Here is a 509-nt window from a genome sequence, read left to right on the forward strand (position 1 = left end):
ATGATACCACCAGAAACATCAGTGTTCTTATTACAGAAGGACCTACAGACGATTAACTCATTCAGTGCTGAGGGTGAATAAAGTCGCCCCAAATTATTTAACATTCTAGAGTGCCATGGATGACTTTATTGACCAAAGATGCATAAATTATGATTCTTCATCATTTTGAAATCAGAACCATTCTTACAGTAGAACCACAGTCTGGCAGATCTGTGTGCCTTGATCTAAAAATTAGGTTATTGAATGGGAGCCTACCTAAATGTGATGGACGAATGTAATGACAATGATGATGATGATGATGATGATGATAATAATGATGATGATGATGATGATGATGATGATGATGATGACGATGATGATGATGATGATGACGATGATGATGATGATGATGATGATGATGATGAGATGAGGAATGATGGAAAGATAATTTAAAACTCACACCTTTGGAAATTATATTGGCTCAAACCAAAGCCAGGGGCAATCAGCAAGGGAATCCCTGCTAGAAAAGA

This window comes from Nansenia antarctica (genome assembly GCF_963989245.1).
Source record: "Nansenia antarctica genome assembly, chromosome: 1".
In the NCBI taxonomy this organism is placed as follows: domain Eukaryota; kingdom Metazoa; phylum Chordata; class Actinopteri; order Argentiniformes; family Microstomatidae; genus Nansenia; species Nansenia antarctica.